This window comes from Giraffa tippelskirchi, chromosome 2, assembly GCF_054371585.1.
Source record: "Giraffa tippelskirchi isolate mGirTip1 chromosome 2, T2T-mGirTip1v1.2.pri, whole genome shotgun sequence".
Taxonomy (NCBI): Eukaryota; Metazoa; Chordata; class Mammalia; order Artiodactyla; family Giraffidae; genus Giraffa; species Giraffa tippelskirchi.
In genome coordinates this window covers 8694228-8713853 of record NC_137276.1, presented here as the reverse complement: position 1 = coordinate 8713853, position 19626 = coordinate 8694228, and the positions used below count along the sequence as shown (strand labels likewise).

At 47.7% G+C, this 19626-nt stretch overlaps 1 long non-coding RNA gene across 1 annotated transcript; it reads right to left on the bottom strand.

The window, feature by feature from the left end:
* Positions 1-4409: 4409 nt before the first annotated feature.
* On the bottom strand, positions 4410-6913 carry LOC145539400 (uncharacterized). The gene is made up of 2 exons (XR_014077770.1): positions 6219-6913; positions 4410-5726 (listed from the first exon to the last, which is right to left on the bottom strand). It is a non-coding gene; the product is annotated as an uncharacterized LOC145539400 (long non-coding RNA).
* Positions 6914-19626: the final 12713 nt, after the last annotated feature.

Below are 19626 nucleotides of genomic sequence, written 5' to 3'. Positions count from 1 at the left end.
TCTTCCCCAGAAATGTTCTGCTCGGAGCCAGCCGGGTGCCATCTATTAAATCCCGAATGATGAAGCCTAAGCTTCTTTATTTTATACCAGGAGCGAGTGGTAAGTGGACGCAAATTGATTTTGGAGAGGGTGCTAAGCGATAATCCTTCCCAGGTTCCCAGTAAAGAAAGTATACTTATTGGAGGGAATTTTTAACTTCGGTTTGAACTTGCTGATGCCTTTTTAGAGTCCAAGTGGAGACTATGGAGCTTTTGTGTGCCTGTCAGATGTCTTTACCTAATGCCGAGAGAGGAATGATAAATATGCAGAAGGCTTTGATGTGAATGCCGAAGGGGCCTCTGAAGGGGCTGAGTAGAAGGCAGTTGACACTGCGGTTTTCATCCCTCGGTAGGGATGGAAGGCATGCTTGAAACTAAATGGCACCTGCGGAGATGGCGCGCTGTTTCGGATTATGCCCTCGGAACCTGCATTCCCCACCACCAGCTCAAGGACCCTGGCTCCGAGCTCTGCCTGGCAGGGGACCGCGAACTCGGGCAGGGGATAAAAGGCCAGGACTTTACTCTGTTTGCTGAGGAGCCCTTCTGATGAGCCCAGCAGCCGTCACTAAGAGATGCATGTGAAATGCAGCTACTTTTCTGCAGGCAGGAATAGGAAAGGGAAAACTCTCCAGAGATGAATAGAGAAATCTGCTCTGCTCAGCTCCCTGTACCTCGGGGCCTCAGTTTCCCCATCTGTAGAGTAAGGGGGTTGGGCTAGATCTCATTGAAGGTAACTGTTCTCTGTTCAGAATGAAGTCGCTGCCCTGGTCCTGTGTTGCGATGGGCAGCTTGTGTAGAACCAGGGCTGGCCTCTTGGGAGGCATCTGTCTTAGTCTCTCCCTCCCAGGGTCAACCTCACTTCCTGGTGCGGTTGGAGGGGAAAAGCCAGGGTCGAGGTGGGCCTTGGGGGGACAGGGCATGGCGGGGATACCTAAGGCTCTGCGCCCAGACCCTGTGGCTCCATGGGGGCCTGAAGTCTTCTATCTCTGATCTCAGCAAAGCATCTTCTGCTGTTTGTGGGGAAGGAATGCCCTGCTAGGAGGCAGGAGGCCACACTGCAGACCTCCCACTGGACCCTCACTGTCTACCCATCACACATCCTCCACATGACACCCAAGGCAGACAGAGCCTCTTCTCAGCCCGACCTGTTGTCTGGGTCACACCAGGACTTTGGGGGTCCTGGACTCTTTAGGCTTCATGGACTCTTTCTTCCATAAAAACAATGAAGATTGTGTTTTACAGCTGCATGGATATAATCCAGGCTGGATATATATGCTGTATATTCATGATTTTTATATTCATTTCTTTCTTCTGATTTTAAGAGGAATAAAAAAAAAATCTTTTTCATGGACCCTTAAAATATCATTGCAGGCCCCGTGCCTGATTGGTTCATTGAGCTGCACTCCCTAAGGAACTGTTCCCCTTCAGGAGCAGAGTCCACACTTTGAATTTGTAATCCTGATGACCAAAACCTGCCCGGTACTGGCCAGAATGGCAGAGGAGACAGGAACTATTTCTTCTGCTAAGTTATATTATCCGAAGGAAGTTAGGGGGCACCCTGGCTCACAGCACAGCCCAGCCCTGGTCAGGTACCCTGGTGCAGTGGACAGTGTGTGTTTTGGGGTCAGAGAGACCTGGATCTCACCTCTCCCAAGGCTCTTCCTGCCTAATGACCTGGGGTGAGTTCTTCACTCTTGGCCTCAGTTTTTTAATCTGTAAAATGGGACTAATGCCACCTTGACTACAGGTCTCTTGAGGCACCCAGAGAGCCACTGTGAGGATGGTACGTGGTGACCACAGGATCTGTATCGTCCAGGAAGACACAACAGCCAGTTGTGACCCAGTTCCTATGGTCCCACAAGTGCATTCACGCCTGGCAGGCCACATGGTCCAATTCTTGCCTCAGAAATTATGGGCCCAGTAACTGTCCAGCTGGGGTTGACACCAAAACGAACATGGGGGCTATTTTTGTTTCTCCTTCTTCAATAAGAGGTTTTCCAGGCAAATCAACTGGAAATGGTTATGTGGGGAATCGAGGTGCTGGGGGCCCTTGCAAAATTCTCTGTTAGCTCACCAGCCACAAACTTCTTATACGGTGGCCAATCTTAGCTCTTAAGACACTCTGCGCCTTGGCCCTGAATCAAATTAACGAGGGTTTCTGAAGGCTCCTGTAATTTCGTGTGGAAACAGTGTCTTAAATTAATATTTTCCTTTGGTTCAAAAGGCTGCCTGCGCCTTTGGCCAAGTGTTCCGGCGGCCGGGAACCAGGAAGTGACCCTGGGCAGAGGGTCCCGCGACATGGGGGCAAAAGCCACACACACCCATCAATAATGAGGAAACATCTCGCCCGGCGGCATGAGTCCACCAAAAATGGTTTACACCAGTTGAACACAAAAATCAATTCTGAAGTGCCGTATATCACAGCCCATAAATTACACATGTCCAGTCAAAACACAAAACAGCGAGGGGAAAAGAACGGGGGTGAAGACGAAGAAAGTTTTCAGAGGGAGTTCCAGACCCAAGACTCTGCTGTCACTCCACCGCAGGAGGTAGGGGCCAGCACCCGGGGAGGCTGGATGCATGTTCCAGAAGATGACGAACTCCTGCCTGAGAGCCGCTGCCCCAGAGCGAGGGCGAGGAGGTGGAAGAGGCTGACCAAGGCAGGGTCTCACACGCGGCTCTGGTTCATGACCACTGCAGATAACCGCAGAGATCCCTGTGCGCACAGAGGCCTCAGACCAGCTTTGCCCAGCCCTTCTTTTCTTCTGTCTTGACTTCTGGAGCTGGGGGCAGGGTGGCAGTGGCCAGGAGGGTCGGGGGCTGAGCCAGGTTCCCAGGGAACCAGAAGCAACAGCATCACCTCTGGCTTGGGACAACGAAGGGCTCGGGGTGGGGAGGGGGGAGCGGGGCAGAAGGCTGGTCCTCGGAAAGCATCACATGTGGGGTCCTTTCTGAGGGAAGGTCACTGTCCTGTACGAATCTTCCTGATGAGGGGGCCCAGAGTTTAACTGGGGTACATGGTAGGAAGCACAGACATTGTTGAGAGGACGCACAGGTGGCTTTCGAATGGGAAGAACCTCTCCTCCTTTTGGGAGAAAGTGGGCTTGGGAGGTCCTTCACATGCACCCCTGAAGTGGACTTGCTTTGCCAAGAGCTAAGGGGGACCCCACGTGGTGCTTTCCGAGGACCAGCTATCTGCCCCTGTTCCGAGCCCTTTGCTGTCCCAAGTCAGAGGTGGTGCTGCAGCTTCCAGCTTCCAGGGCAACTGGCTCAGGCTCCCACCCACCTGGCCACTGATGCCCACCCCCAGCTCCAGTGGGCACCACTTGGGGCCTGTCGTGCTCTCAGCATCACCTCCAACCTGGTGGCCACTGGTGCTCCCTCTGATGCCCCGTCCACTTCCAGGGAAAATGCGGGCCAGCCTGGCTGAGGAGCAGAGCACGTGGCTCTGGGCACAGACCCCTCTCGGGAGCCTCCGTGACGGCCCCAAGGAGCCGTTCCACTTGAAAGCCAGGGTGACCCTCAAAGGCTGCCTAATCTGGCCCGTTCTTTGCAGAGATGGGGAAACTGAGGGACCGCTCACGGTCACAGGGCAAGGGAAGTCTAGGAGAGGAGCAGAGCAGCCAGAGTCCTCCCCAGGGTAGTCCTCCCTTCCCTAGGGTGAGGCTCGGGTGCTGGAACCAGCTGTAGCTCCCCGCCTATTGATGGGTGGAGATCCCACCCATAACCAGCCAGCATCCCATCCCTTCCCTTTCCTTTCAGCAGGAAGTTCCTGACAAGGCAGCGGGGAGGGACCTCTCTGAGGGACTGGAGATATCCCTCAGCTCCAACTCCTCCTTAAGTGAACAGCCTCTCTGACCTGTACCAACCAGGATGCTCACTGGAGCCTGGTGAGCCGCAGGATGTCTGCAGGGTTTGGAGAAACATCTCCTGAGGCTAAGCTTTGAGTGCAAATGCTGATGACATCCTAGCAGGGTGGCATCTCTGCCTCACTTGGGAGGGAAGGATTCGGGGGACCAGGGGACCCACCACCATCTCTGTGGACAGTGATCCCCTTCGAGGGAATCACGGCTGAACCAAACACTTTGTTGCCTGCTTCCCCACTCAGAACAGGGTCATCCTCTGCTCTGTAGCCCCCCAGACTCCCCAGGCCTGCCCCCAGGGGTAGCCTTGCATGGATCAGTGCAGAGCTCTCCTCCACCCCCTGAGTCTTCTGCGCCAGGACCCAGGTGGTCAGGCCTGCGCTGAACCCTGAGGCCCCACAGAGAGCAAGAGCCAGCCTTGTCCCCAACGGACTGGAATTCCACAAATGGGGCTCGACGGGCAGACAAGACAGGGTCCTAAAGCTCAAAACTCGTCTGTACGCCAGGATTTTTCACTCCATTTAAATTCTTCATTTACTTGTTCAACTAATACTTACTTATTAGGCACCAAAATATGAAGAAGGCCAGGGTAGATCCTAGGGATGGAGCAGTGAATATGATGCTGGCTTTACTGCTTTCATGGAGCCCTCATCCCCCCTTCCCTCCCCACATCCCCTGTGCTCAAACCACAGGACATGAGCCTGGCCAGCCTCAGGCCCCCAGGCCTTCACCCGGGCTGACTCCCTTGCCTGGACCAGCGGCAGCTTCCCCCATCATCCTTCTTCACCTGGCAAACTCCACACCATCTGCTGGAGCCCAGATCAGAAGTCCCTTCCTGTGTCATTTTTGATGCTCTGGCAGAAGCAGACCCTGGGGCTGTGCCCGTGATCAAGCCCACATCTGGAGGTCTTGTGATTCTTCACTTAGAAGCCCTCCTCCCCACAAACCCGTGATGGTTGGAGCCGGACCAGGGTTGGGAGGTGGGGTCTATGTCTTCAGCCATCTCTGTGTTCCCAATACTCTGCACAGAGCCCTGCACCCAATTGTCTTTCGATGCCATTGTTGAATTGAATATTCTGCAGCATATACAACGTTCTTAACTTCTGCCTCCTCTACTCTGGTAAGAAACCATATTTAAGTTCAACATGTCAATGGCACAGTGATCCATTTTTTTTAAATGTATGTGTACAGTGAAGGGGGTGGGCAGTGAAGTTTGGGAAGTTCAGAAAGGAAGATAATACAGAACTTGGGTCCACACATGGGGTCCAGGCCCTGTGCACCATGAGGGTCTTAGTTCCGCAGAAGTGAAAGGTGGTCTGGCCCGCTGGGCTCCATACCACGGGCAGAGCTGAAGCTGCTTGGGGGTTGGCAGCTCTCTCTCGCTTGTTAGAAACGCAGAACCTCACTGTGATGAGCACTGTCTCCATTCCACGTGGTCCAGGCATCTGCCAGAAACCCCTCCAACCGGATCACCAACAGTGCTCAGAGTAAGAAGACTTGAAAATCTCTTAATTGATTAAGTGAATGAGTGACTGATTAAGGAGTCAAATCTAAGCTGAAACAGTTGACAAATGAAATTATGACTCTGTCATGCAGACCTACAGGAAGATTAATGCATTGACATCTGTGGAGCCCCCAGCATTTCAGAAAAGGGTCAAGCAAGGAAGTCAGCAAGCTCTCATTTCAAGGCTGGAGAATCTGAAGTCTGTGGAAGTCCAGATGTTCCTCCAAACACACAAGTCCAAGTTCATTCATTCATTTATTCAGTTCATATGTATTAATGGGCTACTGTTACTTGGCACTCTTCTATATACGTGGGATACACCTGTGAATAAAACAGAAGAAAATCTACTTGGAGAGACAGATCATAAGCAAAACCACAATGAATTAGTAAATTATATAGTATGTTATGGGCTTCCTGGGTAAAGAATCTGCCTGCCAATGCGGGAGACATAAGAGAGGCAGCTTCGATCCCTGTGTTGGAAGATGCCCTGGAGGAGGGCATAGCAACCCACTCCAGTATTCTTGCCTAGAGAATCCCATGGCCAGAGGAGCTTGGCAGGCTACAGTCCATTGGGTCACACAGAGTTGGACACGACTGAAGCAACTTGGCACACACACACACACACACACATATGTTACAAGGTGAAAAATGCAATGTGGAAAAATAGACCAAATTAAGGGAACTGGGAATGTGTGTGTGGAGGGGATGTGAGATGGGATTAAATACTGAAATTTAAGCTGGGTGGATGGGAGAGACCACGCTGAGCAAGTGAGACTGGAATAAGGATTTTTGAAGGAGTTTGCATCTAGCTACCTTGTGGGTTTGCACTAAGAGCTTAGCACATGGCAGCTGCTCTGGAAAGTCCTGTCACCATCCTCCTCCTCCTCTTCCTCCTTGCCACCATCATCATCACATTCGTTGTCACAGCTTTTAACTTTTATGCTTCCTTCCAGAACCTCCATGCTCCATCCTCCTCTTATTTTGTCTCTCCCTCAGGATGACTAGCGGTGGAGAAAGTGCTGAAAGCCAGGAGCTCTCAGCTGCCATTTCCAAGGGTCCCCCCTCCCAGGAGGACCTTCCTGGGACTCCCAGTCCAGAGTGGATGCTGCTGCTCCAAGGTGAAGGAAATTATCAAGAACTATGGAGGGTCTGAGACTTCTATTTGTGAGTTAACAAGTGAGTCTCCTGCAGTTTCGTGGATGCTGGAAGAAGACACTGGACTCCTGGGTCAGAGACCAAGGAGAGTTTATCACTCAGAACAGGACCCAGAGTGTCATTACTGGCAGAAGTTCTCCAAGACCTGATTCTAACAGAATGTGGGCCAGGTGATGCCCTGCACAGGCAATGAATTGTAGTCCTGAAAAAGTTAGTCCAGGACAAAGGCAGTGAGTACCTCCACTCTTAGGCCATGCAGAAGCACAAGGAACCCATGAGGAATTGTCTCCCAACAGACTTAAGGAATCTGAGAGCAAAATACATGTTTATCTGTCTCTTGGCAACTCTGGAATGAGGGAGAATGCAGGCTCCTACTTTAGGGACTTCTCTGCTTCTACCGTGTCAGGGAGGCAATTAGTTCTTGGCTCTGGTCATAGTCCTGGCTTTAAATCCCAGCTCAGTCACTTTTCTAGGGGTATAACTTTGGGCAATTTGCTTATACTGTACCCATCCTTAAACTGGGCTTTCCTGGTGGCTCAGAGAGTAAAGAATCCACCTGTAATTCAGGAGACCTTGGTTCAATCTTTCAGTTGGGAAGATCCCCTGGAGGAGGGCATGACAACCCACTCCAGTATTCTTGCCTGGAGAATCCCCAAGGACAGAGGAGCCTGGCGGGCTACAGCCCATAAGGTCACAAAAAGTCAGACACGACTGAAGTGACTCAACACAGCATCCTTAAACTAAGGATAACAATGTTCCTACTTTGGAAGGTTCTTGGGAGGACCGAATGATATAATGTTTCAACAGGGCTTAGTTCAACACCTGGCATGTGGCAAGGGCTCTGTCAGTGATAAAGATGGCAGGGATGATGGCTTTCCAGAAAGAGAAACACGGGTCACAGGAAACCTGCTGGAGATTGGTGGCCCAGCCAGGTAATAAACTGTGAGCTGGCCATCTGATGCCAGACGGAGGGGAGAGAGAGATTTTTTCATCCTTTCAGGCAGTGATTGCTTTGGGCCTTTAGGATTGAACTCTGTTTGAGAGTTTAATGTCCTAGAATTTGTCTACATGTGTCTTCAGAAACTGTGCCACACTCACAGCCTGGGGTTCTTGCTTCTAAAAGTCTTTTTTTTATAATCTCAAAATTGAATCCAGGGTTTTCAGTTGTCCTTAGAGACCGCGTTGCTATGTACGCCGCTGATGATTAAATAGGTCATGCAGATCCTTGAGCTGGTGTTTTTTTTCATAAGCCACGTAGCCAGAAATGCTGAGGAGATGGGGATTTCGTTTTTGTGAAGAGTCAGTCAACTCAATTCACTGTCTCCTGTATGTATGTCATGTGACTGGCAGTGTGACGGGCAGTGGAGTGACCCAGCAGCGTGTATGGCACAAGGTTTCCCTCATGGAGCTTGGAAGCACCTTGGAGCCATAATTCATATGAAAGGCAGGACTTAAATGTCATACAGAGGAGGAAAGAAGGAGATGGGCAGAGAAAGACGGGGGTGGGGTGGGGCGGGGTGACACAGAGAGGAAGAGAGAGAATCGGACTATCATCAAGGAGACCACGATCGATCGGCATCCTGAAGGTCTGTGGGCGGGGCCTTGAGGAGCATGATATATTAGAACTAACAAGTCTTGGACTTGCCCTGGATTCCAGTCCTGTCTGCCTCTGTGACCTTGGCCAAATGATTTAATCTGTGATTTCTCTGGGCGGGGGTTTGGGTTTTCTCTCTGCCTTGTAGGACCTTGTGAAGCTCGGTGGTTGAAATGATTAGCAGGCACCACAAACAGTGGATTCAATAAATGGCATTTTAAAAATCGTGGGCGGGACCTTCCTTTGCAGTCCAGTGATTAAGACTCTGAGCTTTCACTTCTGTGGGTGCATGTTCTATCCTGGCCAGGGAATTAAGATCTAGCATGCAGGTGGTAAAGAGGCCGCCTGCAATGCAGGAGACCTGGATTCAATCCCTCGGTGGGGAAGATCCCCTAGAGAAGGGAATGGCTACCCACTCCAGTATTCTGGCCTGTAAAATTCCATGGACCGAGAGCCTGGTGGGCTAGAGTCCATGGGGTCACAAAGAGTCAGAAAAACTGAGTGACTGACACACACATACACAAACAGCGTGTCACGGCCGAAATAAAAAACATTGTGGGCAAGACTCTTAGGTCGGTTTCTTGGAAACAGACTCAGATGGAAGCTCACGGGGAGGGCCCTTGGGAGCAGCGTCTGTGAAGTGTGGATGGATGCAGGAGGGGCAGAGGGAGACATGGATGTGGATGCAGCGGCAGCTGAGAGCTCAGCTCATGACAGCCCTCGAGCTGGGTGGCCCTCAGACTGGTCCTGAACTGAGGCAGGGGGCTGGGTCTTGTGCCACCTGGTCAGCCTCTCCCCGGATGGGGCCTGTCCCTGGTGAGCAGCTCCCTGGGTAGAGGGCAAATCTAGGAGGGGTCTGGGCCAGGAGTCATTAGTAGCCAACACTTTCTGCGGCTGGGGTTATGCGTGCCTTGTTCCGGAAGGAGCAGAGTATCAAAGAGCCAAGCGCTACTTCTCCAAGAGAATCCATAGAGAGTCACATTCGCTCGGTCAGAGGCCCCATTTGCAAGGCCAGCATGATGGCGATTATCGGCCTCATCTAGGTGGTCAAAGCACAGGGCGGTACAGTGAACTGCAGAATTTGGGCAGCGTTCAAAGCCAGCCTGGGCGCCTCCAGTCCGAATTCCACTTGCTTAGTCACCTAAGATTTCTGTACAATTTCCTCATCCCCTTTCAGCATATCTCCTTCCCCCATTCATCTCTCTGCCACTGACATTTGGCAACTTGAACGCCCCTCCTTCCATCTAAGTGCTCAGGGAGTCAGAAATTCCAGGCTTCAGGCATGTCTGCTCGTGTAATAGCACTCTTCAAGGACCTTTTTTTTGCATAGGGTGTAAAGTGAAGTCCATGAACTACTATTAATAATCAAACAAAGACTGTGACTCCTTCAGGAGACACCACAATTTCTGGCCCCACCCGAAGCAAAGAAACCAATGAGGACTTTTTTACAAATGAAAATGAATCCATTGTTAGCTCTAATTTTATGGGTGCCAAAGTCTGAGGTCTTTGGGGTTCAAGCTCAGCCTGAACTAAGCTATTTTGCAGTTTCTTCTTCCCAGCCCACTGGATTAATATTTAGCAATTTTTATGGAAGTTAAAACTGTCAATTAAGGGTGGTTCTCTAATAGGCAAATAATACTGGCATTTACCCAAGAAAAACTAGACTCCCCCTTAGAACAACATTTTCTTGTTTACTGAAACTCTCTTGAGTTAACAATAGCTCCAAAAGGAAGAAACTCATCTATTGGAAAACCACACGATGCTGTGGAAACACTCAAACAACCTTTTTGGCCAAGCCAATATCTGACGCTTCCCCAGATACCCTGATACAGACCCGTGAGTTGTGATTCTGAATGTGGACAGGCATCGTTCCCTGTTCTTTTCCCATCCCAGCACCCTGCTAGTCATTGATTAATGAAATTGGCAGCTGATTTTCTGAGCTCCTCAAAATGTACCCAGAGTCCATATGAGCATTTAGCTTCAGGGCCCCTCTTTGTAGGGTTCTTGTAATAAGAATTATTGGAAACAACTTAAAGGCCTCATAACAGGGAATCAGTTGAATAAATTATGGCAGAGATCTTCATTAGAAGGTTATGCAGCCATGAAAATGATATTGCAGAAGGATATTCCATGGCATGAAAAATATTGGCAGGGCAAGCTGCAAAAGAGCCAGAAGAATATGATCCATTTTCATGAACATGGGTACGCACGTGGCTGAACATCAGAGGTGCTTTCCCCTAGTGGTGAAATTACTGGAGGTTCTATTTCTTCATTTCTTGCTCTCCTCTTTCTCACTTTTCTGCAATCCACATGTATGTATTTCTTACATAATTAACAGATGAAAAGTTATAAAATGGGGTACAGAAGAGAGGGTTCTTGGTATAAGGAACAAACAGCTTTTGGTGTTCAAAGCCCAAGTTCTTGCCATCACAGCCTTGTTTTCTGTTAGGCTGACCACCAACAATACAGGAAGGTCAAGTTTATTTGTGATGAAAAAGAAAGATAGCATGGGCAAGGGCAAGGGATGTTTCAGTTTGATCGGTTTCTACCTTCTGGGGAAAAAAAAAAATCCAAAGCTGGTGAAATGCCTTCTCTGAAACTCCACTTGCTCTGATGCCCCATGCTGGGGCCCTTCTGGAGAATTCCATGACATCAGCAGTTAGGACAGGGCCCCAGTGGTTTTGCCCTGGGCAATGCGGCCGCATCCTCTGCTGCTGTCCTGGGTGATCTGAGGGCTGGGGACAGGACTCCAGTACCTGCTGAGCTGCCGGCTCCCTGTCGCTCACCTGAACCAGCGGGCGCTGAGTCCCTAGCGGGAGGACATCCTCCTGCTTCAGGGCACAGAGCGGGGCAGGCGCCAGCAAGCACAGCGGAGGCGATGACAGTGCTGTCTATCTGCAGATCTTGCTGCGGCTAAGGTTGCGTGGTTTGCAATTAGAAGAGAGGTCCGGGGGCCTGGGAGATCATTTCCTTCAGCAGCTTATCATTTGGGCAAAATCAGGGGCTGTCAGGCTTAGCCGGCTGGCCCTGCCTGCCCCCTCTGCCCCCGCTGACTCCTGCCTGGACAGCCCTGGCACCCTTGAGCCCCAGAAAATGCTCTCCCCACCCCCCTGGTGGACCTCAAACCACCAGGGTGCTTTCTAAGCAGACTGTGTTGTGTGCCTGGTGGGCCTGTCCTGGAGGAGTTTTTCCCCAACCACTGTTTCCCCGCCCCTAGCCCAAGACCCCTTACCGCTCCCTCTTGGTACATTTCACAGTGTGTGATTATTCATGCATTTGTATGATGCTGAGTCACTATTTTCCCCAGCTCGACTACAGACTTGTTTTTGTTCATAGGCTCTCGCTGCACCAAGCTCAGAGCCTGGCACAGAGCAGGCTGTCAAGAATAATATGAGTGAATGAATGCCTGCATGCATGATCAGCGCATGAGAGCCATGAATAACATTCTAACCTTAAAACACATTTGCTTAAAACCAGCCCTCCTGGGCCTGAGTCCAGGTTCAGCAAGCCATGAGCTGTGTGAATGTGGGCAGGTTGCAGGACTGTAAGACTGTTCCCTTCTCAGTCGAAGGTGGATGCAAATAGTCTTTTTAGCATACGATTATAGTGAAGGTTCTAGAGATGATGCCTGTGAGGCTCTGATGCAGAAGCAAGCTCTGAGTGAGACTGCTCTGATTATTTCTGGTCTGATTCATTCTTGACTTTATTATTCTGTCCTTTGAGAGTCTCTTCCAGCCAGAGCTGGAGGTCAGCCTTGGTTATAAAATGTCTTGATGTCTACATGGATCTGGGCCTCTCTACCTGACTGCATGCCCCTTTGTCCTCTCAGGTTTGGGGTTGCAGAGAAAAGGAAATCGGCACCTCTTTGTTCTAAAATCTTGGCAAACATAGTGGGAGAATCCAGTTCACTGTCTCCCACCTGGAGCCCGGTCAGATTTTGCTGTGGAGTTACTGTCATAGTACCTGGGATGTCAGTGCAGGAGAGCGGCCCGTCAGGAAGGGGACTCCAGGTCTTGCAGGAAAGAGGACATGGGCTGCCCTCTCTTTCTTCCCAGGCCAAGTTCCACAGAGGGCTGGCCTCTGCAGCTGAAGAAGGATCCCGATGTGTCTGTTTCATTCGGGACATTCCCATGGGGTGGAACCTCGGGGAGGGAAATCAGACTGGAAAAATTTGATGTCGACACGGGACACAGGGACACAGGGATTGGCTTCTCTGGCCCATTAATAACTGGGAACATGTAAGAGTCTGCTTTCAGCCTTTCAATTTCAGCGGGGCTCAGAAAGGTACAGCACCTCTCACATGGCCACACAGCTGCTAAGTTGCAGGGCAGTGCTTTCAACAGGTCTGTCATTTCAAAAAGTTTCCTGTTAGCCACACTACCTCTGAGCTCAGCATTTTCACTTCAGGTTCACCTAGACATGGCTTTGATGATCTACAATTATATGTTGGGAGTATTTGCGCACACAACATTCAATTGCCAAATTTTACCCTCAGGTCTTGGCTGAGTCCAGAGAAAGCAAAGATGAAGAAGATTGGCTCCCAACCAACAGGATCGTGGTTTACTAATGAAGCCGGCAAAATAGTATCTCATACAGAGTTTCCTACAGTGCCATGTGGTAGTTATTTATCTCAATTTTATTCTTGTTGTTTTTCTAGCAAATATTTATTGATCCCTGGGTTGGGAAGATCCCCTGGAGCTAGAAATGGCAACCCACTCCAGTATTTTTGCCTGGAGAATTCCATTGACAGAAGAGTGCCTGGTGGGATACAGTCCATAGGGTTGCAAAGAGTCCAACATGACCAAACAACTAAAACAACAACTACTTTGTACCACCCAATGTGCTACAGGCCAGGAATACCACAGTGTGCAAAAAATACAAAGACATGATGCCTGACCCCAGTGTTCATTGCAGCACTGTGTACACTAGCCAAGACAAGGAAGCAACCTAAATATCTATCAACAGAGGGATGGATAAAGAAGATGTGGTAATATATACAAAGGAATATTATTCAGCCATTAAAAAGAATCAAATAATGCCACTTGCAGTAGCATGGATGGACCTACAGATTGTTACACTAAGTGAAGTAAATCGGACAGAGAAGGAAAAATATCATATGACACCCCTTATATGTGGAATCTAAAAAGAAATGATACAAATGAACTTCCTCACAAACCAGAAAGAGATGCACAGACTTAGAAAATAAACTTATGGTTGTCAGGAGGAAGGGCTAGTTAGTGAGTTTGGAAAGGTCAGGTACACACTGTTATATTTAAAGTGGATAATTAACAAGGACCTACTGTACGGCACACAGAACTCTACTCCATTTCATGTGCCAGTCTAGATGGCAGGGGAGGTCTGGGGGAGAATAGATACATGTATATATATGGCTGAGTCCCTTCACTGTTCACCGGAAACTACCACAACATTGTTAATCAGCTATACCGCAATTCAAAATAAAAAGTTTAAAGTTTAATTAAAAAAAAAAGACATGATGCTTGTCCTTGTGGGATTTAGATGGAGAGACATTAAATAAGCATTCAAATTAGTGGGTTGATCATTGCAGAGGAGAGGTAAATTTGTCCTAGTCGGAGATCAGATGAGGCTCCCCTGTGGAGCAGACACTGAATCAAAGTCTGGAGGCTTAGTGGGACGTTGCTAAATAAAGGAGGAGGGAAGAGCTTTTCAGGTAGGAGGGATGGGCTGTGCAAAGGTCCTGGGGCAGAGAGATGCATGTGAGGGACTGTGAGAAGGCCAGGGAAATAAGAGTGGAGAGGAGGAGGTGATGCAAGGAGAGACAGGACAGACAGGTGCTGGAGTTTTGTCTTTATCCTTCAAAAAATGAGAAGCCACTGCAGGGTTGGAAGCCAGGCAATGACACAGTTAGATTTCCATTTTTAAAAGATAGCTTTCATGGCAGAGTGAACTCTGTATTGGAGAGAGGTGGGACTTGGGGTGGCAGACAAGTGAGACATTATTGCCAAGACCCTGATGAGCCGAGATGGTCGCCTAGAATAAGGTGAGGGCAGGACGGGTGGGAGGAATGGCAGGTTGGAGAGAGATTTAGGAAAAGCAGTGGACAGGACTTGATTACAGATTTGACGTGGTCAGTTTAGGAATGTGGGTATATCAAGGATGGCTCAGATGTTTCTGGTCTTGGGCTCAATGAATATTGATTTTGGTGAGTGAGGTGTGGAGAAATGGCCAGGTTAGAAGGGCGAGACTGTGGGTCCCGTTTTGCAGATGTTTGGTTTGAGGTGAGTGTGGGACATCCAGGTGGACATGCAGAATGGATACATGGTGTGGACCACAGAGGGAAGTCTGCCAAGGCAAGTCTCAGGGCCGCCACTCAGGGGTGCTCACCACAGCCTTGGATGCGAGAGGTCTCCTGGAAGCAAACCATGGGAAAAGAGGCAAGGGTTGAGGAGGGGGCCCCGGAAGACCCCAACACATGGGAGAGGACAGTTTGCAAAGGATATAGAACAACAGAGACCAGAGAAGAGCGTGAATGAGCATTTCACCACAGGGGACAAGGCCAGAGCCATCAGGAGGAAGTGATGGGCGGTGCTGAACATGGCAGAAAGGGGAAAATGATGATGAGGATTGGCCATCCACCTGAGTGACCCGGAGGCCACTGGTGTCCTTCGTGAGAACCGTTTCAGGTGACAAAGCCCGAGGCTCAGAGAGGTCAGGTGACTGAGGACAGTTATCAGCTAAGACAGGGCTGAACCAATACTTGAGCCCAAGTTTCCTGGCTGGATTCTTTCAGTGCTCTTTCTAACATGCACAAACATGATGAGAACAGGGACCTCTGTGGTCTATAGATGCCACAGGGTCAGTCTAAGCTTTCCCACACTAACTCATAGCCCAATTCTCCACAACAGCCAAGGATCGCCCTTTGCTCATATTACACACAGGCTGAGGGTCAGCTGGACTCAGGCCAAGGGGTGGCCTTGTGTGGGCCATGCCTGCTCTGGGGTTGGAGAGGAAGAACACATGTGACACTGTCAGAGGTCAGAGGGCCTGGGTCTGGGCTGTGAATCAAGGGTGAATCCGGGTGGATTCCGTCTCAGGTCACACGTGTAGAGGTTCAGCTGCGTGGCTGAGTGGCTCGTTTCATTTGAACCTGGACATTAAGGGCAGGCTTAGCACTGTATTTCATATAAAAAGCTTGTTTCACTTTTATGTGGTTTATAGGTGATCATTCTACTTGGTCACAGTCCTTGAGTGACACTTATTCCTTGCATCATATGTGGTAGTGCTTTTAAAGTTGTTTATGATTTCATATGGTTTTCTTTTCTGGTTTGAAATGCAAGCCTGCTACTAACGTGGAGTTAATTTTCCCACCCCACCCCCAAATACAAATGAATAGTATATACTTGCGGAGAAGGCAATGGCACCCCACTCCAGTACTCTTGCCTGGAAAATCCCATGGACAGAGGAGCCTGGTAGGCCACAGTCCATGGGGTCGCTAAGAGTCGGACATGACTGAGCGACTTCACTTTCACGCATTGGAGAAGGAAATGGCAACCCACTCCAGGATTCTTGCCTGGAGAATCCCAGGGACGGCGGAGCCTGGTGGGCTGCCGTCTATGGGGTCGCACAGAGTCGGACATGACTGAAGCGACTTAGCAGCAGCAGCAGCAGTATATACTTGAAAAAGGTACTTTACTTACAAAATCAAATAAGTGAAAACTAAAACATCAAAGAAATACAATTTAACAAACCAGTTTTACATTTTAAAATGAGAATCTGAGCTTGGCACAGAGACATGGAAATTCTTATAACTGTTGTAAATTGGCCTAACCTTTTCTTTTGGAAAGCAAGTTAGCAATGTATAAAATGTTCATATTTGTTAAATCAGTAGTTCCACTTCTGGGAATGTATCCCAAGAAAGTAATATGGGAAGCAAAACTAAAGCTCTGTGGTCAGAGGCATGGAATGCAGTATTATTTATCAGAGAAAAACAGAAGAAAGCTACAAGAATATCCAATTCTCAGGGAACATCTTAAAATTCTTTATGGGATAAGGCAGAATACAACTGTAACTAAAACAATATTGATATCCAGACCGAAGATTATTTTATGGTCTTTCTTGTAAATATTTTACAGACTTTTTCTTAAAAATCTTTTGGGGGATATAACTGACATGCACAAACCTGCACATATTTGATAAGATGCGATGTGTATATACACTTGTGAAACTATGACCGCAATGAAGATATTGTTTAACCACCTCCAAAGTTTACCTTGGGGCTTTTTCCAATCTCTTCCACCAGCCCCTTCTAATCTCCCTCATTTTCAGGCAATACTCATCTGATCTCTGTTATTATAGTTCATTTTCCAGAATTTTAACTGGGGTCATACAGTAAGAACTCTTGTTTGTCTGATTTCTGGCTTTTTTGTTTAGCATTGCTGTTTTGAGGACCATCCCCCTTATTCTCTGTATCAGTAATTGAATCCTATTAATTGCTTAGTAGTGTTCCACTGTATGGGCTTCCCAGGTGGCTCAATGGGTAAAGAATCCACCTGCCATTCAAGAGACACAGAAGGTGCAGGCTCGATCTCTGGGTTGGAATATCCCCTGGAGAAGAAAATGGCAACCCACTCCATTATTCTTGCTGGGAAATCCCATGGATAGCAGACTACAGTCCATGGGGTTGCAAAAGACTTGAACATGACTTAGCGACTAAGAAACAACAATTTCATTAGATAGATAAACCACAATTGGCTTATCTTTCATACATTGGTGGACATTTGGGTTGTTTCCAGTTTTGAGCTATTACAAAGAAAGTTACTAGTAATAATCAAGTGCAAACCTTTGTAAGGACATATGCTTACATTTCTTTGGAGTAAATACCTCAGAATGGAGTGAGTGTATCACAGGGTAGGTGTACGTTTAACTGTCAAAGAATCTACAAACTCTCCCCAAAGTGGTTGTGCCATCCTGGACTCCCACCACAGTGCATGATGGCTGTGCTTTCTTGCCAGTGACTGGTACAGGCAGTTTTTTTAAGTTCAGATGTCCTAATAAGTGAGTCTATGATATCTATCTGTCTCTTGAGAAACCTGTATGCAGGTCAGGAAGCAGCAGTTAGAACTGGACATGGAACAACAGACTGGTTCCAAATAGGAAAATGAGTATGTCAAGGCTGTATATTGTCACCCTGCTTATTTAACTTATATGCAGAGTACATCATGAGAAATGCTGGGCTGGAAGAAGCACAAGCTGGAATCAAGATTGCCGGGAGAAATAGCAAAAACCTCAGATATGCAGACGACACCACGCTTATGGCAGAAAGCGAAGAAGAACTAAAGAGCCTCTTGATGAAAGTGAAAGAGGAGAGTGAAAAACTTGGCTTAAAGCTCAACGTTCAGAAAACTAAGATCATGGCATCTGGTCCCATCACTTCATGGCAAATAGATGGGGAAACAGTGGAAACTGTCAGACTTTTTTTTTGGGGGGCTCCAAAATCACTGCTGATGGTGATTGCAGCCATGAAATTAAAAGACCCTTACTCCTTGGAAGGAAGGTTATGACCAACCTAGATAGCATATTTAAAAGCAGAGACATTACTCTGCCAACAAGGGTCTGTCTAGTCAAGGCTATGGTTTTTCCAGTAGTCATGTATGGATGTGAGAGTTGGACGGTGAAGAAAGCTGAGTGCCACAGAATTGATGCTTTTGAACTGTGGTGTTGGAGAAGACTCTTGAGAGTCCCTTGGACTGCAAGGAGATCCAACCTGTCCATCCTAAAAGAGATCAGTCCTGGGTGTTCATTGGAAGGACTGATGTTGAAGCTGAAACTCCAATAATTTGGCCACCTCATGCGAAGAGTTGACTCATTGGAAAAGACCCTAATGCTGGGAAGGATTGGGGGAAGGAGGAGAAGGTGACGACAGAGGCTGAGATGGCTGGATGGCATCACTGACTCAATGGACATGGGTTTGGGTAAACTCTAGGAGTTGGTGATGGACAGGGAGGCCTGGCGTGCTGCAATTCATGGGGTTGCAAAGAGTCGGACACGACTGAGCGACTGAACTGAACTGATGATATCTAAACTGTATTTTTATTTACATTTTTGTTGTTGTTCAGTTGCTAAGTCACATTAGACTCTTTGCGAGCCCATGGACTACAGCATGCCACACTTCCCTGTCCTTCACTATCTGCCAGAATTTGCTTGAACTCTTGTCCATTGAGTCAGTGATGCCATCCAACCATCTCATCCTCTGTAGCCCACTTCTTCTCCTGCCCTCAATCTTTCCCAGTGTTGGGATCTTTTCCAGTAAGTCAGCTCTTCACATTTCCAAGAGTAGACCTAAATTTTGAATATATCAGTTTTTGCGTTTTTAGAAAATGAATTTTGTGTTGTTTTTAAGAGATATTGGCCAACACCAAGGTGACAATAGAAGTTTCATAATTTTTGGTTTTACGTTTAGCTCTCTGCTCCTCATTGAGTTAATTTTGTGTAGAGTAAGAGGTATGGTTCATTTTTGCATGTGGATATCCAGTGATTTTAGCATTGTTTGTGCACAAGACTTTTTCTTTCTCCACTAAATGGTCTTTGAACCTCTGTTGAAATGAATTAACCATGCGTGTGTGCATCTATTTCTGGCCTCTTTATTCTGATCTATTTATCTATACTAACACCAATATCACACTGTTTTGGTTACTCTGACTTTATGATAAGTCAGGAAGTCAGGATTCCTGAGTGGGGAAGATCCCCTGGAGAAAGGAATGGCAACCCACTCCAGTATTCTTGCCTGGAGAATTCCATGAATGGAGGAGCCTGGCAGGCTACAGTCCATGGGGTCAAACACTACTGAGTGACTAGCACTGGAGATCAGGCAATGTAAGTTCTCCATCTTTGTTCTTTTTCAAAGCTTTTTGTCTATTCTTAGGATCTTACTTTTTCCTATGAATTTTAGAATTGTCTTGTCAGTGTCTAAAAAGAATCCTGCTGAGACTTTGATTGCATTAAATCTATAAATCAATTTGGCATAAAATAGACACCTTAGCAATACTAAATCTTCTGATCCTTGCTCTCAAAATAGGTCTCCATTTATTTAGGCTTTTAATTTCCCTCAGCAATGTCTTCAGTGTATAAATCTTACACACCTTTCATCATATTTATTTATAAAATATTTCATGTTTTGAAATAGGTAAATGGTATTTTAAAATTTCAATCCCCAATTGTTTGTTGCTAGTATATAGAAATACATTGATTTTTGTAATTTGATCTTATATCCTATAACCTTACTAAACTCACTTTTTTGTCCTAGTAGCATCTTTATAGATTCCAGAGGGGTTTTGATGTAGACAATCATGTTATTTGCAAATAAAAGCAATTTTATGTTTTCTTTCCACCTGGATTCATTTTATCTCCTTTTCTAGCCATATTACCTCATTTAGAACTTTCTGGAGGAAGTTGAACAGATCTTCCTTGCCTTGTTCCCAATCTTGTGGAAAAGCA